Source organism: Cryptotermes secundus, unplaced genomic scaffold (genome assembly GCF_002891405.2).
Source record: "Cryptotermes secundus unplaced genomic scaffold, Csec_1.0 scaffold108, whole genome shotgun sequence".
Classification (NCBI taxonomy): Eukaryota; Metazoa; Arthropoda; class Insecta; order Blattodea; family Kalotermitidae; genus Cryptotermes; species Cryptotermes secundus.
This window is the reverse complement of record NW_019719358.1, coordinates 2,673,388-2,700,472: the sequence shown is the minus strand read 5'-3', so window position 1 is coordinate 2,700,472 and position 27,085 is coordinate 2,673,388. Positions and strand designations below refer to the sequence as shown.

Below are 27,085 nucleotides of genomic sequence, written 5' to 3'. Positions count from 1 at the left end.
GGAGGAATATATCACCTCCATCTTCAAGGTCGAGTACTAAGCCAGGCAAGAAAGTAACATTAAACTCTGCTTACTGCCTTCTTCATGCCGGTTCTTGCTTGGATTACCCTTTCTCCCGAAAGACGAGGGCAGTATTTTCGTTGGAAAGGCTGGTGCGCTACTGCCAGATGAAACCATGTCACATACCAGAAGACAGTACTTATAATTCGTGACCGTCACACAGTTTGTGTGTCATCGAAATAAGGGCTGCTAAAACAGCAGGAATTGTCATTGTAACTTGTACTTTCGCTGTTCCCGTTAGAATAACGAGAATTATGCCATTTGGTTTGATGTTTTGTTTATATTTCCTCTAATTATGTGATATTATTCTGTTTTTTCAGAAACAAGTAACCTGCATGTGCTTAACCATACATCTCTTCTCGGTGTCTGCCTCAACATGCGGTAAGTAGGCGCACACAAATACTAATTTCATCTTGATCTTCTGTTAGAATAACACAATTAAATGATTCAACACAACGTTCTCTCACAAAAAGTATAAAATATGTTCTGAAATATATATAGAGTGTGGGTGCGATTTATTATAACAAAAGACGAGCGTACATGACATCAGATTATAAAATGTGGATGAATAGCTTTCACACAAGGTTGTAATTTTTCTCTCGATAAAATTAACTAAGGAGTTATTTTTCTAAACATAAGCCACTAACACGAAACAATGCGCCTGTAGAAGACGAATAATGAACATGGAACAACAGACCGGTTTAATCCGCTGATAATCTGAATGAAGCAGAAAATACAAGAAATTTAAGTATTCAGGAAACCAAGAGCTCATTATTAGATGGCAGTGGAATTCGAATGTCCAACCCTGCCATTATGCCTAATCCTAAGCCACCTCAATCCCTCACAAAATATTCCTGAAGAATCCTCCCATTTCTTCGGTCTTTCAAATGGACGTTGTCGAAGAGATTCTCCACAAAAATTCTGTAAACATTTCTTATCTCCTAGTCAAAATCACATACACAATCCATCGTTGTTTGTTAATAAGAATAGGTGATTTGTCTAGACTGTGAAATTCTTCATAATTTTGACTCCATGTGATGAATTTACGTTGTATTTCTGTGAGCTATGCATAATACCAGTTATCATTCTAGCGGCTACATCTTGTTCTCGGAAGCCGTCTCTCGCTTCACGATACCACACTTCCATTTCTCTATCCATGCTTCAGACCACACCCATCTCAAATTCCTTGATTTGATCACCTAAATAATATTTAGTGAATAATAAAAATTTTGCACTTCATGAATTATGAAAATTTATAGTCTTTTAATTACTGGTATAATTAGACTATTCAGAACTTTTCACTTGTACCTAAAATGTAGACTTTAGTACGGGTTGCAAAATTAATTCGAAATTCTCCGATGTGGCGTATACTCAGAAAAGCGCAATACAATATGAATGGGTATTTAATGTTCACTACTAAACAAGAATAACCGGTTCCGCCCAAAGGCATTGCAGTTTACATGTATATATAGAGTCAATAAAAAAGTTCCCTGAATAGTGGTATAGCACTCTAATGGTAGGACATACGGCAACGCCTACCTAATCACCTTCAAAGTAGGACCCTTGTGCGTGCACACACTTGCTGCATCGATCCTGCCATTGTTGGAGGCAGCGGTGGAAGGCTTCTTTTGGAATCTTTCGGAGCTCATCCGTCGCATTCGATTTGATGTCCTCCATAGTTGCGAAACGCGTCTCCTTGAGGCCCATTTTCAGAGCAGGAAACAGCCAAAAGTCACTCGGAGCGAGATCCGGAGAGTACGGTGGTTGAGTGATGACAGAAATGTTTTTCTCGGCGAGGAATTGCTGCACAGCAAGCGATGTGTGGCTCGGTGCGTTATCGTGATGCAGAAACCACTGTCCCTGCCATTTGTCGCTCCGCTTCCTCCGAACCGCATCGCGTAACCTCTGCAAAACTTGCACGTAGAAATGGACATTAACAGTACCAACTTCTTTCCCCAGTCCCGCGATGGTCATTCTTCCATCACAACGAATCAGCTGTCGCACTTTTCCAATCATTACTTCGGTTCTGGATGTCGAAGGTCTCCCGCTGCGCTAGCCGTCCTCTAACGTCTCCTGCCAATTCTTAAACCGGGAAAACCAGTCTTAAACTGCGGATTTCTTTAGTGACGTATCACCGTAAATTTGCTGCAGGGCTTATAGCGTCTCTGAAGCAGATTTTCCCAATTTGAACATGAACTTGATGTTCGCACGCTGTTCGAACTGCCCCATTGCGCTGAATGACCAACACACGTCTAAATCAAAAGGAACAGTAACGACACTGCACACTGAAACCTGTCCAGACCTGTTGCGCCTGCGAGCAGACATGCTGAGCTCCCCACCACAACAGTGTGTGCGCTATCTTACCACTCGTTCTCCGTCTGTAGGGGAATTCTAGGAACTTTTGACTGTCCTACGTATATTGTACCCATGCTAGATGTTAAATTTTATTTGTAAAACCAAAACAACTAACTGCCTGACTTACTTACTTACTTACTTACTTACTAACTAACTAACTGAACAAAATTTATGGACTTCAGTCTTTCTTGAGAAGTCACCAGTCGCTCAGTTACTAAAGAGTTTCCCAAAATTTAATGGAACCCGAAGGTTCACTACCATGTTCACACAGACCTTCCACTTTCCCCTATTCTGATCTAGATCGCTCCATACCACCCCATCCTAGTTCTCTAAGATCAATTTTAGTATTATCCTCCCAACTACGTCTAGTCTTCATAGTCTTCCTTCATTCTGTCTTTCCTACCAAAATCTATCTGTACTCCCCTTTTACCCATGCTACATGCCTGTTTATCTTGATAAGTCTAATTATATTTGGCGAAGAATCAGTGTTAAGAATAACCTCATTACGCAGTTTTCTCCACCCTCCTACTGTTTCACCTGATTTTTGTCTAAATAGACTCCTCAACGCCCTGTTCTCAGAATACTTTTAGTCTGTTCTTCCCATAATGTCAGAGACGAAGCTTCACACCCATATGACAACTACAGGCAAAATTATAGTTTTGTCTATAGCTAGGTTGCTAATAATGCGAGTTCGAATAATACGATATTCGATTTAGTACGAATCGTACGATACCAGGTCGCGCTTAATGCGAAACAAAATTCACTTAATACGAAGCTAGGGCATGAGCAGTTGAGGTTACCGCTAGGATTTCAGATGCTGCTAGTTCAGTCTATACTTGTATATCTTCGCATATGCATGTGTTGCTACCTGCTGTAATATATGTTACTTTATGTGTCTTGCCTTAATCGTTTTAAGAAGTGCCCTTTACGAGATGGAAAAAAGGAAGATTCCTTAAGATATAAACATTACGAGCGCAGAAAGGGCTCCTTAATACATTAGAGCAAAAATGTGATATGACTGAACGACATGAGCCTGGTCATCTATTTGTGGCTCTCGGCCGTTTATCCAATTTCTTGATCTTTCGCACAGTCGGTAGGACCCCTTGGACGGGGGATCAGCCTGTTGCAAGGTCGCTACATACAAACAAGACAACAGAATAAAAGCACACAGACATCCATGCCTCGAGTGGGATTCGAACCTAGGGTCCAAATGTTTTAGTAGGCGAAGACAGTTCATGCCTCAGACGACGCCGCCAATGCGATGAGGTGAACGTGGTCATAGCAACTCTAAAATAGGTCGAGATATCGGAATGCTTGAACCTGAGGTACGGAATATTATAAAACACACAAGCGAATAAAAGGAAAATGTCAGAGCTGCATCTGCTTTTTTTGTGGTTTGCAAACATCTACAAGGAATAGAAGCGTTACAGTGCTAGAAAAGAGCAGCGTTCTTTAACTGTGCGGTTTGAGGATTGCATTCAAAAACGCATTGAGACCAAAGCTTTACATTTGTTTAAAAGAGTGAAAGAAAAAATAATGAAGCAGAAGGAACGTTGAAAGCACGTTTTGGTTGGCTTAATCGATTTAAAAACCGAGTTCAGCTGCATAATGTTAAAGTTACTGGTGTGGCGGCCAGTGCAAGTGAGGACACAGCACCTAAATATCCTGATATTTGAAAAAAGTTATTGAAGATTTTGCTTATATTGATCAACAAATATGTAACGTGGATGAAACCGGTGGATGCTGGACCTAACCTAGATCGAAGCATGCAAATTCGCCGAGATGTGGATAAAGCACTCCACGTCTAGGATACATCGTATTGTAACGTATTTACATCATGCAAGAACTGCTGAGCCACACACACTTCCGTTGCTAAGTAATACATGCACGCAAGAATATAAGAAACGGGTTATGCAGTCCATTTCTACGCAATGGAAACACAAACACGACAAACACATTTCCGCTTATCGAACCGTGCTATGCAACGCAGTAACGTCAACAACAATATGGACTGTGTTTTCCGTGGGGTCTGTGCAGAGTGCTTATAGGAGAAGTGAATTCAGAAGCTAAGAGCAGTTGAGGGTATAATGGAGCGTGCCCTTAGTGAATTGAGAAGATTAGTTGAGTACATATTACGACAGAGCAGTATAAAGTGACTGAAGACAAAAAGAACTTTATAATGATTTGAAGTGATAGTTTCTGTGTTAAGAGCCATTGCTAGGAGACGACTAGTGGAAACTGAGAATCCTAATGCGTGTCTGACGTTGAACTGTAAATTGTATAAATCACTGATAGAGCTGTATTAATTATAATGAAAGGGAAACTTGTAACCAAAGTGCTAATAAATCCAATCATCCGAACTAGAACCCGTCATATTCGTCACGCGTACCCCCATACACGTGACAATGTGCATGAAGACTTAAAGAGAGAGAAAAGAGTTCAATCTACGCTGTTAAAGTATTTCGAAAGACAATGAATTTAGACCAACTAACTTGGTTTACATATGATTATAAATTCGAAGAGTGCTAATTCGGATAATGCGATTATTAATGGGATTCATTATCCGCACTAATCAAGGCCTATCTGCATTTTCATTTTTCATTTATAGACAGCAGAAAAGAAAACAATGTTCTGAATTAAATAGTAGCATGTATTACACAAATTACATTTTCTTTTAATTCCACATGAATCAAATTTTGATTTGTTACCGTCGTTCCAAAATATTTTAACTTTGCCCCATTGGTTGCGTAGGAAATCTGAAACAATAGATTAATGCCAACAATAAATGAACTAAAAGAGCGAACATTTAAATAAACTCACAGGATTAATTTCTTGTGATGTGAAATTTCTAGTAGCTCTAGCAGTTTTTAAGGCCTGTGTATGTTGCCCCCCTTCAGAATCTGAACTTCATTCGGTCTGTCGATATGAGTACAGTAAGCGTGCTATCCGCTTGTTAATTCAGATGAATTTCCTGTGTAGCAGCTCCGGCAACAAAAGAGACTCATATCTGCAGTAACAGTCATTCCAGCGAAAAGTGAACATCGAAGCGAATAGGGCATGGAAAATATAAATGAAAAGGTCTGGAATATTAGTAATATGGAGTATATAAATTTCTACTCTGCTCGAATTCATAATTAGGGACAACAGAATGTAATGCTGTACATGGGAGCCAGAACTAAATAAAGGTTCGCACTTCCCATTAATAAATGTGTTTACAACGCGGAAAACAGGGCACTGTCTGCTACTGACCTCTGTTATTTATTATATATGCGTATATAATGAGTAGAGCCTTGCTGAAACTCGGAAACGTGATACGTATTTGATAGAAATTTCGAAAAATTACAAAAATCGATTTTAGTGCTGTATATATTGTTATTGTTATTGTTAGAGGGGGTTGGTTTCCCCATGCACCGCGACCAGTTTGATCTATTGTGCTTCCCCCTATGATCTTCTACCAGTCTCTATACCCTACCGGTACTGGTGCTTACCATCAGCCCCGACTCAGCCAGCGAGGCGGGCTCAGAGGTATCTCGATGCTTCCCCCATCTACCAGAGGCGTTAGAGACTACTGTTGGGCGGGAATTGTTCTTAATTTAGCTCAGTGGCCTCCTTTTGAGACATGAGGTTCTTTTACGTGCCGAAAAGCTACGACACGGGACCCACGGCTTAAAGTCCCTCCCGGAGGACTTGTTCCCTGAATTTTTCCGCCCTTAAAAATTCCACGACCTCCGCCGGGTTTGAACCCGCGTACCTTGAGTCATGGACTGGGAACGTTACCCCTAGACTACGGAGGTCGCTACTGCTCTATATAACTTTAATGGCTTATAGAATGACTTTAAACCCAATTAAAACTGTCTTGGAGATACAGGAAATATGAGTTTTTTACTTCGAGTTAATATGAAATGCAGATAAATAAGATAAGGAACGTTAAAAATTTAGAAGACACGATTAAGAATTGTACAAATTAAATGAAGTAAATGTGCCACAATTGAGCCTGCATATCGCTACAAACAAGCGCTAAGCTGCTGCGGTTTTTTTTTGAGTAGGCTCTTAACTGATGTAGACGAAATATGTAAATAAATACAAACCTCAAGAAATTCAAATTCCGTGAGCTTATAAATCACTGTCATATATAGAACTGAGCTCTTCTTGAAAAGCCGCCAATTATACAGCTACTCAGGAATTTCGCAGCATTTTATGGAACCCGAAACTTCATTACAGTGTTCACAAGAGTCCTCCACTGATTCCTATCCTGAGCCAGATCAATCCAATCCATAAAATGCCATTCTATCTCTCTAAGATCCATTTTATTATTGTCCACCTTGGTCTTTTTGCATCTGGCTTTCCCACAAATATCCTATATGAATTCCTCTTCTCCCCATTCGTGCTACATGCCTTGCCCACCTCATCCTCTTTGAATTAACCATTCTAATTATACTTGGAGAAGAGTACAAGTTATGAAACTCCTCATTATGAAGTTTTCTCCTACCTCCCGTCACTTCATCTCTCTTCGGTCCAAATATTCTCCTCAACACCCTGTTCTCAAACATAATCAGTCTATGTTTCTCCATTAAAGTCAGAGACCAGCTTTCACACCCATACAGAACCACAGGCAAAAAGTTTATAAATAGAATAACGAAATATTTAGTGGGACGTCCGTTGTCCGCCAAAACAGCAGTATATATCGCTAATGTTTACAAACTACATCATGTTAGTACAATTCGGTCACTGAAATGATTACCTTGTGTAGTTTAGTCTGGATATCAGTTACAAAGAGAATAACGAATTCATATTCCAGTACACTTTTCACCGGTAACTTACCCGTTGAAACACATCACCTCCCCTGCGGATAGCACATTGATGAGTAATGTTAATGCCATCACCACATGATCTCCGAGTAATATAAGAAACCGTAAAACCCATTATTCTGTTGGGACATACGGAGATAATACAGTTCGTTACACGTGAATACCATTGATGCCGCTACAATTCCAATACGCCACAGCACTGCGACCGAAACACCAGTCGGACTGCCGGCTCATATAGTCATGTGACCAATAAACAGAGAGCTCAGTGGCTGTTTGGTGTACTAAATCATGTACTCGCCGCTATCACTGTGTTAAACATGGAGTTGGGTCAGAGGTAGGAGATTGTCACGCTGAGCGATCGGAAAGAGCCGCTCCTGAACTGAAGAAACGATCTCGTTATTAGAAGTGTAGACCTAACTAGCTAACTAACGAACTAATGAATCGTCTAACTGACAGAATGCGGGTCTTGTCAAGTGGAATTTGTGGTGGAAAAGTGACGCTGTGGCAGGCGTTCGCCGAGTACTTCGGTTTCCCCTGCCAATCTTCATTCCAGCAAATTCTCCATCATCATAATCAGCCGGGGCAGGTACAATGGGCCAATCAGTGGCCGACTTATGCCGAGTGGACTCCCCCCCCCCCCCCCACTATGCAAGTTAAAAAAATAACTGACCTAATGTCTGACTGACTCACTCACTCACCCGCTGACCAACTGACCACTATCAGATTAACACATCATCTAACTGATTGACTTACCAAGTAAACAGCTAACTAGATAGCTAATTAGCTAACTGTGTACTTACGCAACTGACTCCTAGCTACATCCAGAGAGCGAAGCTCAGATAGTCAAGAATACCACACTCCCTCTATGGAATCAAGACATTCAGTATCATAGAATTAACGAGTTTTTGGACTTTTTTCCATCCTCCAGTATTCTACAGGATAGAAAACAGGACGTTTCGGAAACTGGATCTGTTTCCGTCCTCAGGTGAAGGGAGGAGAAGACACCTACTCAGTTGGGCCCCTTAGAAATAACTAATCTGAATCACTGGAACCAGTTTTCGAAACTTCGTATATTCTGGTTTCCAGAATACCGGATGATGGAAAAAGTCCAAAAACCCAATAGCTCTATGTTTCATACGTCATCGTCAGAACCCTTTAGAATTTCAGAATTTCCCGCCACTCTTCCCTGTCCTTAATCAGAGATAATCAGTCCACAATCTGCCATTTTCTGTCTTTAAGATCCACTTTATTCTGATTCCCCCATGAACACATTGGTTTTCTAGGCGGTATCTTCCTCTCGGCGTTTCGATGGAATTGTTAAAGTACCTCATGCATGCCGCATATTGAACCCTCCATATCTACTTAGTCTGAACAACATAATAATGTTATGTAAACAACGTAAATTACAGAGCTGTTGATTATTCAGTTTTCTCCAGCAATACCTGTCTTTCCCTTAAGGATAGAGACCGAGTTTCACACCCATACAAAATAACGCCCAATATTATAAGTAATTTCTGAATGCTTCTGGCGATGATATGTAACAGTTTAGAGACTTTTGCACTTCTTGCATGTCCTAGTATTTCAAAAGAACAAAATATATAGAAAGTGACCCCCTTTTTATCAAAGGTAAAAATTTGGTGATGCATCTCCTCATTTAGGTCCGTTAAAAGGAGATAATTTCAGTAACTTGTCCGGAGATTAACTCTTCTTGATCCAGTTTAGTAAGTGCCTCCTCGCCATTTCACTTGAGGACTGAAATATTCAGTTTCCGGAACCTCTGTTCTTTAGGAATATTAGACTGCTGACAAAGTCTCGAAATTTGGTGATCCCAAGTAAAATACTTTTTTTGTCTCTCTCTCTCTCTCTCTCTCTCCTGTATGGCTCTGCAGCCCTTTGGACCTCGACCGCTTTTTCAGTTTCTTAATTTATACACAGTCTGTAGGACTCCTTGGACGGGAAATAAGCCTGTCATAAGGCCGCTACCTACACACAGAACAACAAAAAAGTAGAATAGAAGCACGCAGATATCCATGCTTCGAGGGGATTCGAACCCAATATCTCCGTGTCTGAGAGGGCGAAAAATGTTCATGCTTCAGACCGCGTGGACACTGATCGGCAAGTAAAATTGTACATGTATATAATTTATTTCCTAAGCGAAAACAGTGCACCTATAAAATTGCGAATGGAAATAGCCGACATAATTCGTTGCTTCTCGGTGTGTAAATAATTTGTAGCCATATATATTTCTATCCTTCTCTCACAATTGACATCATGAGTACAGCACTAAATTCTACAGCAAGAATATGTGTTCTTTTCTTCTAAAGTCTTTATTTTACAGGCATTAAATAAGCGTGTGTGTATATATATATATATATATATATTCCAGCGTAAGCCTATTTTCCTTTGGCGCTACAGCCCCAATTTGTGCCTTGGCCTACATCCATGAAATTCTCCGTTTCACTTAGGTTTACTAGATCTTAGACATTCGGTAAGACTCCTTGGGCGGGTGATCAGCTGGTCGCAAGGCCTCTACCTGTACCGAAACACAGATAAACGCCCGCTCACGCGCGCACACACACACACACACACACACACACACACAAACACCAAACATCCATGCCGTGAATGGGATTCGAATCCACGATCCCGGAATTCGAGGAGCGAAGAGAGTGCATGCCTTAGACCGCTCGGCTACTGTGACCGGCAGTGTATAAGAATAATATATAAGAATTCAGTTCGTACCTCAGAGGAAACAGATCCGAACCCACGTCCCGGTTTCCAAGCGAGCGAAGACAGTACATACATGCCTTAGACCGCTCGGCTGCCGCGACCGGCAGCGTAAGCCTGTATGTACTCCAAATGTATTATTTACGATTCGCCACAAATCGAATTATTAATTCATAGTTTCAAAATTACAATATTTTAGACATCACTCTTCTTCTGAGGAGTGCTGACAAACGTTAATTTTCGTGGCTTACCCCTACTTCAGAAACATCTTTCATATGAAATGTATCTCATGGGGTATACAGAGTTAACGTAATATTACTTATAGAGTTCTCAACCATTTGATCATATTATTGTTAAGCAAACGGTAAGGACTTCTTGCTGAACATATATATCTCAGTGAGGTTTATATTTACAAGGCTTATATGTCTGTTATATAAGTTTTCATATACAGACTTTTGTTGGGCCTTGGCCACTTTTACACAATTGGTAGAGTTCCTTAGATGGAGGATCAGACCGTCGCAAGGCCGCTACCTGCACACAGGACATCACAAATGCAGAATAGACGCACACAGACATCCATGCCTCAAAAGGGATTCAAACCCATGTTCCCAGTGTCTAAGTGAATAAGATACTCATACCTTAGACCAAGGGTCTCCAAACTACGGTCCGCGGGCCACAACCGGCCCGCTATGTGATTTTATCCAGTCCGCGAAAGAATTGTGCAGAAATGCGCCAATTGAACTAATTTTCCAATGAGTATTGGTAAAAGAATACTTGTTCATATATTTCAAATTCTTTAATTAAGATTGTGTTTAAAATATATTGATATTCCATATTATGTTAATATTAATATTATTTACAATTTTACTAATTCTGGACCGTATACTGCGCGGTATTTCTTCGTACTTGTTCGGCCTCGATCGGCAGTGTCACTTCGTGGCAATGTAGGTAGCGCGAGCAGTTCGTTACTAGCCGTCTTGTGCACAAGACTTCTTGCAGTGGTGCAGTGTAATTGTAACAGATCATCATCACCTCAATTTAATCAGATTTTAAGAATGCGAAAAGAGTTCCATCATTCAGATTAATTGTTTTATTATAATTAATGATGAAAATATGAACATTTGCTGCTACTCTCTGTTGTCATTAATATACGATAATTTATTCTTACGTACTTTGTATTTAGTTTATGAAATTCTGTGCTTTCAATAAAACTCATATACCTAGAGTTATTAATTTCTCACTTTATCCGGCCGGTTGAAAGTGCGAATTACCTAATGTGGCCCGCTTTTCGAAAAGTTTGGAGACCCCTGCCTTAGACCACGCGGCCACTTTGAGCGGCTTGGTATATACTATATACAGCGTAATTTGCGCATCTGTAGTCACGCCGAATATGATCTAATATTCCTACCGTATACTCCGAATTCATAAAAAAATTCGGTTGACTCATTAGTCTCAAGTTCTCGATAACCGCAAAATTTAATCCAATGGGCGATGTTCATCAATAACACTGCCTCGCACAGCTAATGAATTCATCACAATTTGTTGACAGGCTCTTGGCTAAACACAGAAGGCGATAAACATGGCAGCATCAGAAGCCGCAGTAGTAACAACATAAACTTTTGAATGGCTGTGCGTTGGAACTACACTGAAATACTGAAAACACATTCCCCCGTCAGCTACTGGTTAACCTCATTGCCTCTGACAAACAGCCACTAGCACCTACATAAATAGCATTAATCCTGTTTGCCATTCTTTTATGTTCCAACTTAATGCTGATAACTGTTATATTCAAAATGTTGAGTAAGCAGAGCAGTGACGGTGGATTATCCGTATAAAGCCTTATATTAACCTTTTACATGCGCTATATGGACTGGATTCATCTGAGTTACGATATGGTCCACAGGCGGGGTCACATGAACGAGATAAGAAATATTTTCACACAGAGATATTGGGTCCCGGGACCCAACAGAATAGGTGTTTTCCCTCACCCGAGGACGGAAACAGATCCAGTTTCCGAAACGTCGTGTTTTTCTTAGTTATCTTAAAACCAGGACGATGGATAAAGTCAGAAAACCCAATATCTCTGTGTGTTATACACCATCGTCAGAATCCTATAGTAAGAAATATTTTGTTTTCATGAAAGTTGGGGGATTTCTTGAGTACCTCTTAGGTTTTCAAGAGGAAGTTACTTTGTCACGTCAGGAGACTAACACAAAACATTATTTCTGATACGGGATATTATGGTGAGCCTGTCTGGATGCTTATATGATATCCAGAAGCATACGTTGCTGTTGAGTTATTCTGGACAAGTGCATTGCAGTAAATGAAGGCTCTTGCTGGTGGTTACATTCAAACAAAGGCAAGAGGTTTAATGGAAATCGCCAGGGGGCCGTCACAAAGTTAAACCGAGACAATTCAGGAGCGAAAAAGAACCCTCACTATTGGGAATTGTATCGGCAAACGTTTGAGGATTCTAAGAGAGTGGGGGCAGGGTGGGAAACTACAGCCGGCAGTTGCAGTCTGAGCGCTTGTGTAGAATTAGCCACCATTTAAAAACACCTTGTCATTGTGGACATTCTGAGATATGGATTCCCGTTCGGAACTTCGGTGGCTAATGCGCAGGCGCACAAGTTTTCGTGAGTTTAAAAATGACGTAGAGTGGACTGATGAGGCTGAATATGGAAATAAAGAGAAATAGATCGACCTGCATTTTTATTCTTATTTCGAAGAGAATGTGTATTGAATTTCTGGCAATAGCAGAATACAGGACATCTTTAACTGTTCTTATGAATAAACATGCAGACGGAGACTAAGCAGAACGCTGCATGTATCAGTTCAGAAGCGCAGAATGAAACGTGGAGATATTTTAATAAGAATTTCATACTATATAATATACAGTGTTCAGTTATTGTCTTCATAATTAGTTTCATATTCTTACCTCAAGGAACTGAATAATTTTACATTATATTTCACTGTTTGCATCCTGTTTTGTATCATGATTGGCGATATTTGGCCGTCAACACAACAGTAAAAATAAACCAATCGAAATGCTGACATTGGTTTTGTTTGATAGTTGTTTGATGTTTCGGTTCGCATTTGGGACCATCCTCAGGCACACTCAACAAATACGTCTCCTGTTACTGAATTCTGCTAATATAGGTCCATATTAATGCTGATCATCGCAATCATATGATACTTGCAACCGTCAAGAAGTTTCAAGAATTTTTCTAATTTAATTTTTTAATTTCAAATTCAAATTTAAAATTATTTTAAATTCTCTTGTCGTTGAATGTAAAATTCTATGTTTCTTTTTTTTTTGCTCCGCGTTATGAGTTAAAAGCGAGATTAACGGCCGTGGGGATTCGTTGGCTGACCACGCGACACCCTCTATCCGCTAAAGTTGTCACTAACTTCGCTGATAAGCGGCTGTCGCTCTGTCGGTATAGTTCTATTGCGGAGGAAAGCCATGGACTTTTGTTTTGGTAATATGTCCTTTGCCCGGGGTTCGCTGTTGTCCTGTACAAGATAATATTCACAATAACGTTACAGTTTATAATTTGTTCTCACTTGTCTTCTTGGGTATTGACGCTGATCATTCTGAGCCCTTATTTATTTGGATGATTATTGATGAACCTGAAATTTATTTCTAATTAATTCTCCGTAATTTAAATTTCAAAAGTCTTATGTTTCGATATTACTGGAAATGTATCGTGATCTATAATATCGTATTTCATCGTCTGGGACGTGCAATACGATGTTTACATTGAAAATTTCTAGATTCTGGCAGAAACAAGAAGTCCGGAGTTATAACATTTACGATCCGTCATAAACTTAGCTCGGGTACAGGGAACCGGACGCGCCTAAAAGGACAGGTCAGAGCTTGTTACAATTGCCTGTGAATGAGGGCCAGTATGATTGGGTTGCCTCGTTCAAGCTTCCCACGGAAGATGGGATGAAATGTATATGAAAACACCATCTTTCGAATTCCCGGCGTGGGGGTGCAAGCCATTCCACAAAAGGGAGACTTTCACAATAGATTCCGAACTGAACGGACGTGACCTTGCACGCTCCGAGACATAGCCTGCCGATAGTAACTCTGTAACATACAGCACAAGAATACATTAATTTAACAGTGTGGTGAATTAGCAGGTAAATAAACGTTAATTGGCTCAACTCTTAGAAAAACGCTTTCTGCGGCATCGCTACCCTGAGACCCATGCAAACCGACCCAGCTAGTTTCCCGTACCTATACCGATCTTCCTTAGTTTGATCTGTGAGAACAACTTCCAGTGGCCATCATACACTGTCCTAAGGAAGAAACAGGTGTAGCAGGGATAACACCATTCCGACTGAGCCGATAAAAGTAAAGGCAGGTTGGAAAAGAGCGGTGTTAGTATGTCGCTGTGATTTTGTTTTCTCTTTAGGGTGTACTGTGTATTCCTTCTGTGGGGTCGTTTATGTCGTACCTGTTCCTGGTTACAATGACATTGTATTTGATGACTTAAAAATATAGGATTTTTTTAAATATCTAGCGTTCGATAATATTATCACGGATACAGATATTAAGCATGAAAATATGAAGATATATTTCTGCTCTTTCAGGCTACAATGTATGATTTTATGAACACAGTATGAACCTTCGGATTCCGTAAAATCACGAAACTTTTCGCCATATCAGGATCTGTAAAATTTTCAAAGATCCTGTCCAGAAGTACTGTCAAGAGTATAAAATTTAAGGATGCTCTGAAGTTTAGAGCGTTATGAGTTTGTTTGAATCAGAAATACACAGAATGTTCGAAGTATGTCTTCTCTCAGGTGAGGTGAGAAGTAGGCCTACAGACTATACAAACACGAGCCCCGCACCCAGTAGGCTGGAACGTAATAAGACCACAATATACTAAAGCTGAGTAGATACAAAGGTGTACTGAAATATACTCACGGAATTGCATCCTGTACTTATATCATATGTGAGAAAAGTTATGTGAGTGTAGTTGACTGAATGTATTCGCATTACATACAGTCTTGCTTCATCTCTTTGCAAGGGAATCACTCATCCGCACACAAATACCACATAAAGCTTAATAATTTGAAAAGTCGTATTATATTATATACAGTTCAGCAAACTTTTGATGTCTGTTTCAAAATGGAGGCGACAGTTTGTATTATTCCCTCATTGTCCCATTCCTCTGCTACGGCTGTGCAAATGTTTGAATTGATGAGCAGTATAGAGATAGCCATGCTGCAACATAATTGTTCCGGGCGAGATCTGAGGTTCTCTCAGCGGTGCTTATGTAAGATGGCGGTTTTCTGGGGGATACCTTTGTGCGGTTACTAGCGTTTCGGCGAAACATGCTGACTACATTTTCAGGGAACTTCTGCTCTGGGGAAGTTTCATCTCTGAAGATGAAACAAACTTAGCGTCAAATTCCAGAATGCCTAATTTCAGCTTTCTTTGGATTTTTCGGTCATATCGGCAATAGTACATGCTGGAGGAAACACGTTCAGTATATAACGTTTAGAACTGAACATAACAAATCTACATAACTTTCACATAGAAGTTAAATGTAGATTCCGGGAATTCTTGCTTCCATTCAGTTCAGTTCGTTATATTAAAAATATACGAAACTTTGACTTAACCACAGTGCAGTCGGTATCGTGTCGGGCTACAAGCTGGACGTTCCGGATTTTCGAATCTCAGCAGTGGCCAGGCTTGTCTTTTCTCCATGTTGTCCAGACCAACTCTGCCCCCCCTGTACAATGGATACTGCGGCATCCTTCCCCGGAGTAAAGCGGCTGGAGCGTGAAGCTGACCATTCAATTTAGTCTAGTGCCGAGGTCAAGAATGTTGGAGCTATACCTCCACTTCCCCCTTTGTCTTCAAGGGATAGTTTTACCTTTAATGATTTGGCCCGTTAAGTCTGGGATGATTTATAACAGGAAACTGAGGATAATATTTGGATGTAAAAGTTTGTTTGTTTGTTTGTTTGTTTGATTGTTATTTAACGACACTACTTATCGAGACCTTAGAGCTTCGGTGATAAGGTGATTAATGTAATCAGAAGAATTGATGAAATTAGATTGGCTGGAGAAACCGAAGCACTAGAGTAAAACCTGTCTCAGTGTCGCTATGTCCACCATAATTCCCACATTACCTGACCTGGGATCGAACACGGGCCGCCATGGGCCTACAAGAGATGAAATAAGGTGAGAGGGAGAAAACTCGTTAATTGGGAGCTTCAGATTTTCTGCTTACACCAAATATTATTAGGGTGATCACGTCACGGTTGATGAGAGGGAATGGGTATGTAGACTACTACCTTACTTCATCCAGTCCTCTTATATCTTACGGCGAGTTTTTTTTTTTCATTTTAATCATATTTACAGAAGGTAGGACTCCTTGGACGTGTGATCAGCCGGTCGCAAGGCCTCTACCTAAACACAGGACAACACGAACACAGAATAAACACATGCACAAACCAAACATCCACGTCTTCTCTGGGATTCGAATCCAATCGCGACTTCCGAAAGAGCGAAGACAGTACTTGCCTTAAACCGCTCGTCTACCGTGACCGGCTGGGTATATAGCACGAGTGGGAAATATGAAAAATATGTAAGAATTATAGTAGGAAAACCTGACAGGAAGAGAGTGTTGAGGACTTAGTCGGATGCCGGAGAATAATGTTAAAATATATTTATTTAAATAGTATGTGTTGCTGTGAACAAAATTGATCTCATTTAGGTAGATATTAGTAAGAAACCCTTGCTGCCAGTAACTCAACCGTCAAGTTCTGTGAAAATTGTATCATTTCTTTACAATCTGAACGACTAACAGCTTTAAAGGAAGGACTCTTCTCCTTGGAGCTGGCTACAGTTTTTACAGTTTCATGAATTTATATATATATATATGTACAAGTGTAGCTAGTTTATTATAAGTAAAGTCCATGGTATATTGTTCGAAATAAAATATTCGCTCGTTACTGGATATTTGCGATAAAAATTTAGCGGGCACAATATGGCAGATGTAACCTGGGCAGTATTATCTCTTGCCGTAAGTTATTATGTTATGTTGTGTTGCCTAGAACCAAAATTCATCACATGAGGGCTTCACAGTATGGAACATTTTCGCCCACGAGAACTTGGAGACTGTGCTTGTTGCTCTACACGGCTCGAGACATGAATATTCAATCACATGGAGCAGGGCCTGCAGCAGTTATCGTGTTAGTGCATGCCACGTTTCGACTTGAATTCCGAGTCCTGTAACAATGCGAGTCTGTAATCATGGACGAAGAGCTGTGTTACGGAGTATTCCATTATGAAGTTGTTAGTCCCTAATGTAGGCATTTAGAAGGCATGCTAACAATGGAATCTATTAAATATATATAGACTAATCTTGTACATGTATTCTAGTGAGATTATGATGTCAAAATTGCAAATACAATTTTTGACCTTGAGGTTCTTACAGCGGTCACTATGAAATATAGAGTCATCTGGGTTTTAACGCCGTCTACTTCGATAGAACTCTAAACACGTTTTACAGAAATGTATCATTTCCATCTTCAGGGTGGAAAAGTATACCAAGCTAGATATAGTTACATGTTGGGCGTTCCGTGATGAACAATAATGGGTTTTGGATTTGGTGAGTGGATTTATTAACACTTTCGTTTACAAGTTCTCTTAATCACACACAATTATAGCGCTATCGCTAATTTACCCACTTCACAAATCACTAGGACACGCTTCTTTCCCGTTCTCATACTCTGTTCGACTCTTCTGACCTTGTACTGTCGGCTACTCTCACTTAATCTGGGAACCTCGTTCTATTGCCGCGGGACGGACCACTTAGAAAACACCCTCGTCTTTTGTTAGAATTATTGTGTAACCTAACAACTAGGTGTCACATAGCCCATAGAGGACACAGTTCCTATCGTTTCGTGTTCATCGGAACCTGTTTATCGGATCGTTGCCTAGCAAAGAATCAATAATGTTATATTTTAGCGTCCTGTTGCACTGATTTAAGTTCATGATTTGTTTATTCCGTCTTGCAGTGCATACACTTGTCTATCTTCTTCTCTCACTCTCACTACATGTTTCGGCATAAGAATGCCATCTTCAGGTGCTACTCAATTCACGTCAAACTAGTACATTGTATGCCTTGTCTTCACTTTAAAGCACGCAGTCGCGAGAACAAGACGCAACAGAAACACAGTGAGTATTATTAAAAGTTATAATACCACAAGTAATAGATAAAATACGGAACACAGTATTAATGAATACAAATTCACGTTGCAGATATACACGATAGGGAAGAAGAGCTCCAACAGAGTAGGATGAACAGGACTGGCGTAATAAGATACGACGTAGCGATCGGGAACCCTGAACAGTTTTAATATTTTTACGATTGACATTTGTCAATATATATGATGGACATATATTTTAGTTATTTTAAAGTGAAGACAAGGCATACAATGTACTAGTTTGACGTGAATTGAGTAGCACCTGAAGATGGCATTCTTATGCCGAAACATGTAGTGAGAGTGAGAGAAGAAGATAGACAAGTGTATGCACTGCAAGACGGAATAAACAAATCATGAAAGAATCAATATGTCACAATATCATCAATAAGCAGGCGGCAAACAGGCTCTGAAGCTTTGTTCCTGCTTGCCCATAGCTCCCTACGTCACTTCCTTCCCTGTTTCGGGTCTGCTTTCCGCCTGTTTATTTCGGATTCCTTTATTAACTCACTCATCCAACATGAAGATGAGGGCGGCAAGATATTACGAAACGTAGGTGACCTTGTACCGAATGCATAACATTACCACCCTGAAAATCACAATCTTAAAATAACATGGCCTTTAATGCGTATTAGTTCATGTAGTAACTGAGATACATTAATATACGGTTTGATTCAGTTCAGTTATAGGAAACGCAGAGGTCACTCCTACATTTCTGTAATTTTAATCTTAATTTGATAATATTTTATGCTTACCTCTGAGAAGATTAAATTTGAATAAGTCGACGAGGTGAAATCTGCTGCTTCGTACAAATACGGAGTTTATGAAAAACGATTTTGTTGCAAAACGAACGCCCAGGTGTTAACATGAACGAGTCATGGCTAGGGTTCGGATTTCTAAGCGTCTTGCGGAAGAATGTAAATAGGGTAAAGGGGGTAAATAGCACTAACAGTTAAATTAGTAAATCATATCTTTAGAACTGTAGTCAGAAATAAGAAAACCTAAAATTATTTAGGAGCTACAATCCTCACAGTTTCAGAAATACTAAGGTCGCAAGAATCTTTTATCATCATCATCATCATCATCATCATCGAAGGAAAGAAGTAAATTTGTGTTATTACTTTCCAGGCAGGGTGTTAACTCCAATAATACCTAAAAGTCTTTCATTCAGATACAATTTGTAAAAACGAAAATATATTTAAGGACTATAAGGACCTGCAACGCAGTGATAACACAGCAACATAATTATTAAAGTACAAAACCACATTTCCCAAATTTCAAGAAATAATCAGAAAAAGTGATGGACCGAAAAATGCTTAAAAAGGAACACAAATTCAAATAAGCAAATGCCTCCATACTTAATCAGAGTCCATTGTGAAAAGAGCACATCTCTCGCCATACAAAGTACGTAGTCCTGTGCTTACAGCGCTCAGATTGCAACAAGTTTCATAGAAATATACCTTAACTAAACGCATCCACACAGTCGGAATTTTCATGTGGTTCAAAGTAGTAATCACCACAGTCCCCACAAAATTTTTCTTTCTGTGACTTCCCTTTTGCAGATTTAGTCTTCACTTCGTCGACGTGTACATCCGGCCTTGTCCGTACCTTGCTTTCAAAGAGATCTTTGCGCACAAACTTGCATTCATATCGAGGAATCCCCGAGGTGTCTTCAATTTCTGATCAGTTTTTGAAGAAAGTATTATCACCCAGACAAAAGAGGACATTGGCGTCGAGAAAGCGACTGAGTGTTTTTAAGAGTTGTAGATGTTTTCTGATTGTTATATCCTGTCGGTTGTCCTTTACTCCCATTAACGTTACAGCTTATCGGACGCTGTTCATGTAACTTCATAGCGACCATTGTTTGTCTCCAAAATTAAAAAAAAAAAGCGTCTTACCTGTTAAATCTCATTACATGGCCGTAGTTAAAGCTCTCTTATTTTCTCAGCATTGAACCGTGGTTCTACCTTTGTCAGAGAGTTAAGAAACCAGGTTTTACCTGCAATTTCACCTTTCTTCGGAGATAAGGACTAGCTCTCTCTATTGGACCCAATTGAGTAGATTTTACTTGAGGACGGGGACAGAATCCAGTCTCCGAAACGTTTTGTTTTGAAAAATAAACAGGGAGTTTTTTTTAGAAAATAGACAGGACGATGGATAATGTCCAAAAACGTAATACTTGTAATGAATGAGAGAGATTTTAACCAAAGTGCTAATAAATCCAAACATCCGAACTAGAACCCGTCATTTTCGTCACGCGTACCAGTCTACACGTGACAATATATATATCATAATTGGCGAAAGAGCTCTTTGGGCCACAGTTTTCTTAGTATATTCTACCAGAATCCGTCCGGTTTTCACTTCTTTGTATTATGCAACAGAACTTTTTACACAGAGTCAGATCGTCGGCCTTGCGTCCAACATCCAACCTTGCGGCTCACGTCTCCGTATTTATGTGCCCCACTGACAAGGTGGCCCAGTTATACCCCCAGGCACGGGGTTCATATTGTTACATGTATGAGTGACTGTCGACGGGGTTTTGGATTGGAGATCGGAATTATTGAGCACATCAACTCACGACTCGTGATTACACTTAATTATAGCGCCATCTGTGTGTCTTTACCAGTCGTTCCCTGATAACAGCGTCTAACAGTGTAAATTCTTCAACTTCCGCGTTCACTTCGTTGCTGTCTAGTGAATATCCCAAAACTTTCACAGCTCGTTGCTTCAACTGACTAACTCTCTGGCTGGCGGCCATCTCACGCTAATCTCCTTGTCTTCACTTACGACTGACTTCGTAGCTCCCGTTGCCCTAATTACAACATCTCGGCACGGAGCGCGTAGAAAACACCGCTGCTAACAGTTCCTCTATTTTTGAGTGTGGATCCGTCGCCGTGGAAACATGTTTGTTTCGCGGTCGTTACCTAGTAACGGGTCTACACGCCACAATATGTATGCCTGTATATATAAGCGCTTGTAGGCTACTCTTTTCCGTGATCAACACTGGAGCCTTTCAAACAAATGTGTCTAAAAATTCAAGATACGCCTAATTTTTCTGCTACAATCGAGAGGAAATGTATCTCTTAATATAAGAGAACATAAATTTTCTCCGAAGAAACGCTGAGAGCTTGAGTTAATGAAAACAAACTGCTAACGAAGGTAGACAAAATGTTGTATAGAATGACGGCCGTGGCGGGGAAGATGGATTGAGCAAATAGTCATTTATATCACATGGAATTGATTAATGCAGTCCTTTCCTTAATTATTACACTATCTGTTGTAATCAGCAACTTGTCTCTTCGTACCCGTAATTACTCATTGTCACTGCGTACATAAATTACTGTCTTCATTTCATATAGGCTTGTATCTAATTTCATAATTAATGCAAGTTTCACAATTTATTAAATCTATAGTTTCGTCAGAAGTAATATTTCTATAAAGTTTTATATTTGCTAGCTGAGAACATGCAGGATCCAACTACCGGTTAAAAACTGCATCACAGTTACAGAGTAAATGCGCAGTGATTTGTGGGTTTTCTGATAAAATCTGGCTGTTTTAATCATATCTCTCCAGGGAGCGCTCGTGCGGAGTTCATTTAGGAATCGCTCGCTCCAGGGAAACAACAACGTAATTTATGCAAGCAACAGCCCTGGACAGTATTTGCTTGTTGCCTGCACTTTATAAAATTTTATCCCTTCAGTGTAAGAATGTACTTTGTGCTCTTTTATTCGCAATGACTAAAACCGGAAGTACGCAATTTTGATACTTAATTCCCATTCTAGCATCAACACAAGGTGGATAATCATAAATAGTCAAGGAAGTTGAATTACCTCCAGCTCTCCTGCCTTAGAACCTTTGTTATCCTCTTACGAGTATATGTAACAGCCAAGTCAGAAATAAACTGTAATTTACAGCGAAGTTTGTATATGCTAATTCTACCAGTTTGTTACCACTTTCTGCTGCCACTTTGTTACTCGCTGAAGGTAATTCAGACAACCTTCATATATGGAAAGTACCCGTGAAAATGCTTAGAAATGATTCTTCGATATCTAAAGAGATATTTCTTTCCGCTTAGATGTTGGCATTGGGCTACCCCCTCTTATCATCTTAAAATTGTATAAACATTTAAGTACGAAGAAGAGACTGGTATTTGACACACCCGGACAAAATGTAAATGAATTTGTCACATCGCGCTCGTCGGTATGCCAAATGTGGCCGCCATGCTGATGACTTAAAGACAGTTATTGAGACTTTATTGGGTTGGAGTAAAAGCTTCAAATAATAAAGATCTAACAGCCTGCTAAACCACGACATAAGAATATTCATAGTTTAGTTGCTGTTCTGTTACTTGCATTTCAGCAGAATCGATATTTACCTGTTCCACTAGTTTATACTTGTAAAGACCATAATTTTGTAATAAATTTTAAAAGCATTATATACAAAACAAGAAGTTCAGGGATTATCTCATTAAATGCTTTCTTTTTTTCCGACTGCGCATCAAGGGTAACGGAACATAGAAATCATTTTTTTTTTAAATTAGTGTCATAAGTTGACATAAAATTTTCGCCAATGTTCTTACAGCTTCCCGAAATATGATTTTTTTTCTACAATAAACATCAAAATTAGTAAAATTATTGTTTTAGCAATATCCGATATATTCACCAAACATTTAAGTGAAGTATTTTAAAGTTTAAATTAAATTTAAAGTTTAAATTTAAAGGCCATTTTCTTCATCTAGACCCTGCTACCAAAATTTAAAAATCGAAAACCGAATTACAAGCTGAGATCATAATTTTCTTTTGTAATTTATCCGATGACAATGAGAGTATAATAATAATAATAATAATAATAATAATAATAATGATGATGATGATGATGATGATGCTGATGATGATGATGATGATGATGATGATAATAATAATAATGTGTAAGACCACCGCAAATCCAGCGGGAAATCTCGTCACTCTTAGCCCATTTTTTTATTTTGAAAAATTAAAGAAGCTTACGGGGTCACCTTGCTGTCTGTGTGTCTGTATGTATATCCGTCCTAACAATTTTCGAAAGCCTGAACCGATCTCTGTGAAATTTGATATATATATCATGCCACTTGAGACTAATTTAATGGCGTACTTCTTAAATCTGTCCCATCAATAATACCAACAGTGCAGCCTCTCAGATTGTTGAGGCAATAACAATAATAGTACTTGGGTGTCTGAATAGGCTGTTATGAGTACTGGAATATATACTTACCATTCCGTCTGAGGACATCTCAGTGACGTACACAAGAATCCATTTCTTCAGCATCTGCAGCACGGCAACCACCCAGATTTTGTTTTATTGACTTCATTACCCATACAGATGAAATTTTGTTCTACTCGTCTATCTAATTGACTGCCTCTGTGGTCTAGTGTTCAAAGTTCCTGGTTACAGATCCAGAGGTCCGGGTTCTATTCCCGGCGCTACCAGATTTTCTGAGAAATAGTGGGTCTGTAACGGGGCCCACTCAGCCTCGTGAGGATAACTGAGGAGCTGTTTCAAGGAAATATTGACTCCGGTCTAGAAAACTGAGATTAACGGCCGTGAGGATCCGTTGCGCTGACCACGTGATACCCTCTATCCGCAAAAGTTAGCACTAAATTCGCCGGCAAGCGGCGGTCGCTCGGTCGGTATAGTTCGCTTGCGGACTACAAGCTACGGAGTTTTTTATTATATCTAATGCTCAAATTTTAGTGAAAAGGAAGTAAGCGATTATTTATTTCCAGGACTTATTGTATTTTTGTCATAGGTCCATCACAGATATTCACTAGGGAGAAATAAATCTTCAGCATGAATATTTAAGGTACGCATCTGAAATTCGTGAACAGGATTTGCATAAATGAAACTGAAAACATTTAGAAACTGTCACTAATTTAACAAGAGTACTGCAGCGCTACCCATTCTGGGGCCCCATTGAAAGCGTTAACCAAAATCCTACTACACCCCCTCGTCTGCGTGGTATCTGTTTGACTTAAACGCACTGCTCGGACAGCGGACAGAAGAGGTGCCTGAACACAGCACACCACTTCAAAATCACCCCGCCTGTAGGTTCATTGCCTGTCTGTATTGAAACACAACTGATCCCCGTGAAACACGGCAAGTTCAAATTATCAGCATGTTAAAAGCACACAGACGTACCTGGCTGAAAGCAGGGTCGTGATGTAACATATGTCCTCATATGAAAGAGACGCCACTGTTAATGGCTGCAGCCTACACACGTTTATGAAACTCGTAACTTGTCATGTCTGCACAGCAAAGTGTGCATTAGGCCAGAAGGTGTAGTGGACTGTAAGTCAATGTAATGGCCATCCAATTTATCATGTTTGACGTTTTAATTCATAGAACAAGTTGAATTGCCACCAGTAAAGTACAGATGATCCTATACTCTACAATATTTTTATTTCTTTATCTTACTCTTCTTCCTGTATTTCTTCTTCAAGCAGTAGGTCCGTCGGCCTGTTGCGTGTCCTAATTAATGTGGTTGTATATTAGAAGTTCTGTGTAAATTTCTTCGTCCTAATGATCTGTATATAGCCGGTCACGGTAGCCGAGCGGTCTAAGGCGTGTACTGTCTTCGCTCGCTCGGAAGCCGGGATCGTGGGTTCGACTCCAACACAAGGCATGGATGTTTGGTGTGTGTATGCGTTTATTCTGTATTTGTGTTTCCCTGTGTTCGGGTAGAGGCCTTAAGACCCAAATAGCCAAGGAGCTTTTCTGGCTTCTCTGGTATCGGAGGTTCTGTTGAAGCTTGTAGGGGGATGTCTAGACAGAATACAGTAATGCTCCTCTAGGTCCGTATCCTCAGTGGAGTTCGGGATAAAGAGGATCCGGATTCAGTGGCTAGGGAGGCCTCGAGAGTCCATTCCTGGCCCCGAAGCAGCAATTTCATCCTCACCATGTGTAGGTGAGCTTAAGAAGATGGAGCGGCCGAAGGAAAGGCACACTGAACCGGGTATGAGGTAGTCGGAGCTCTTCACCGAACACCCCTCCCATTAAATGTGTACAAGCCTATTGGCCTTAGAGTGGAGGGAGTTGTAGGCTGCCGATAGGGTTGGTGACTGAGAGCTTAAACTGAGGTGGCACCTGAATAATACGAGCCATGTGCAGGAAGTGCGGTCATGAAAATGAATCCTCATGCCATGTACTTTCTCAGTGCCCAGCATGGACTAAGCATAGATCTCAGATCTCCGGATCAGCATGGTTAGGGCAGACAGATTTCAGGGGGCCTCGGTCAGGGATGTCCTGTGAAGAGCCCTAGTTATATTAGTATCCCAAAGAGAACTTAACAGTAGTGTGAGTGCTTTTGGCGATTGAAAATAATTGTCAGCTTAAACACGAATGTATGGGGTCGAGTCCAAGTCAGTTTCTTTTCTTGTTTATTTCCTCTATAGGAAAAGCAATGGAACCTTGACAGCAATGCTTATGTAGTCTCCATGTATCTTAAAACAACCATTGCAAACAGAGCGTGTTCCGAAAGCTATAAATCGACATGTGTGTTAATGTTAGAACAAAGACATTTTAAATATAATTAACAAGCATGGGCATAAAATTGCTCCTCGAATTACAGTGCAAATTGTTCGGCACAGCCTCCATATGAGTAAAATGTCACTGGGAAAAGAAAACTAAGGTGGAACTGATAAAGAAGAGAATAAGAATAAAGTTGGACATGAAAGTATCGATAAACGGAAAAAGAAAGTAACTGAGAATAATGACGGAAAGAGAAAGGAATAATAGCACCGCTTAATTAACACTGTTGTTCTGTCAGTGTAGTATCTAATTTTAATCTAATTTTAATGTTTTTCATCGAACTGAAATTAGGTATACTTGAGGATGCTTTTGCCGGTCACGGTAGCCGAGGGGTCTAAGGCATGTACTGTCTTCGCTCGCTTGGAAACCGGGATCGTGGGTTCGAATCCCACTCAGGGCATGGATGTTTAGTTTGTGTGCGTGCGTTTTTCTGTGTTTGTGTACAGGTAGAGGCCTTGCGACGAGCTGATCACCCGCCCAAGAAGTCCTACCGTATGTCTAAGATCTAGAAAAACCGAAGTGAACGGAGAAGTTCATGGAAGTAGGCCTAGGCCCACTGGGGCTGTAGTGCTAAGGAAAAAAAAAGAGGATGCTTTTTCTTTTAATAATTCCCTATAAAATTTCAGTAGTCTTTGTAAGGCTAAATATTACTATAATTAGTCAAATTCAGTACATCAATTTAACACGATTTAAACGGTCTTTCAAGTAGGGGTTAAAATATTTTTGGGTTTTGTGTATGTATAATCTTGAATAAAACTCTCGAAAACATTCTAGACTATAGCTTTAGTTCTGTCGTTTTATCTGTAGGTTAAAAAAACATCATCCAATTGTCCTATATGACACTGTTCCACCGAATGTCGTCGAGAGCTGCACTGCACATGTAGGCAAGTACGAAGAGCAGCGAAGAGAATGGGAAGGAAGAATAAAAATACGGGGGGGGGGAGTAAAGAACTGAAATATAAGTAAATAATGGAATATTAAGAAAACAATAATACCAGTGATAAAATGCGAATGACCGAGCGAACTTCACGTTTATATCTGAGTGTTCATGGGGTGGGGTTAGGGAATGAACAGATACAACACTACCAGTCTCACACTGACAGGGAGACATCGCACCCTCTCACAGAAATACGTGTCTCTGACTGCTCAAGCCACAGATTCAGCTGAACGTTATGAATCTCTGCGTAAATATTGGGTTTTCATGTATCGGTTTGGATGTATGTCATGACATGCGAGGTTATTAAAATGCCTCGGTATAGCAAGTGATACTCTTAATGTATTGGAAGTAACGCTTTCCGGATTTAATTCTTCCATTTAAATTTACATTTCGTTTGGTTAGTT

The 27,085-nt window shown here is 40.0% G+C and overlaps 1 protein-coding gene across 2 annotated transcripts in view; it reads left to right on the top strand.

The window, feature by feature from the left end:
• Positions 1 to 378: 378 nt before the first annotated feature.
• The window catches only part of LOC111864508, a 459,338-nt gene continuing 432,631 nt past the window's right edge, over positions 379 to 27,085 (top strand). For both annotated transcript variants that reach the window (XM_033751530.1, XM_023851805.2), the window contains exon 1: positions 379 to 441. The gene's annotated coding sequence lies outside the window, so the exon portion shown is untranslated. The remainder of the gene's footprint in view (positions 442 to 27,085) is intronic.